Source organism: Pteropus vampyrus, unplaced genomic scaffold (genome assembly GCF_000151845.1).
Source record: "Pteropus vampyrus isolate Shadow unplaced genomic scaffold, Pvam_2.0 Scaffold25, whole genome shotgun sequence".
Taxonomy (NCBI): Eukaryota; Metazoa; Chordata; class Mammalia; order Chiroptera; family Pteropodidae; genus Pteropus; species Pteropus vampyrus.
In genome coordinates this window covers 3,873,776-3,874,688 of record NW_011888806.1, presented here as the reverse complement: position 1 = coordinate 3,874,688, position 913 = coordinate 3,873,776, and positions in this window count along the sequence as shown.

Genomic DNA, 913 nt, shown 5'->3' with positions numbered 1-913 from the left:
TTTTAAAATGTAAGATTGTTTTCTCTTACATGTCGATATTTGCACTGATGATGCAAAAGCAATGGTAGGTAAAACTGTTGGTGCCTTAGCACAAGCAAAGCCAAGACTCCAAACTGTTATAGTAGTCATTGTATTCTTAAAAATTTTTTAATGCCAGTTTCACTTAAGAATGTCCTTGATGAAGCAGTAAAAATTGTTGGTTTTAGTAAACCTCAGCTTATCAGTAGGCACTTTCATAATATTTTGTGAAACAAAATATGAACTACCCTTTGCTACATACCAAAATACGATGGTTATCTCAAGGGAAAGCATTTGAGCAATTGGCTTTGAGTTATGAGCTGAACTTGTCAGTTTTTCCCAGAACACCATTTTTATTTAAAAGAATAACTGACCGATGAAGTATAGTTTTGCAGACATAGATATTTAGCAGACAGTTTCTGAAAAATGAACAGTAATATCAAGGAAAACAACTGACAGTATTTACTGCTAGTGATAAAATTCTACTTTTCACAGGAATGTTCGGGTTTTGGAAAACCTAATATTCATGACTATGAGTTTGACAGTCTCCTGGTAATTAGAGGTCAATAGTGATATTAATGAATCTTATTTTTTTAAATAAAATATTTTTAAATGTGTCAACATTTGGCACATCTGCATTAAAAAGGGAGTGAACCAATATTTTCCAAGTGACCAGTACATACAGTGTTACAAAATAATGCATGAGTTAAAGGTCCATTACAGTGCAAGTTAAACCAGTGGTTTTTAATGTAACACAATGCAGAAGTTTATTCATATGGTTTCCAATTCCCAAACTGCAGTTAACCTTTAAAAAATTAGCACCTGTCAAATTTGGGCTTAGTATCAAAGAGGAATATCCATGGTAATGTAAAAAGGCTATGAAAATACTTCTTTC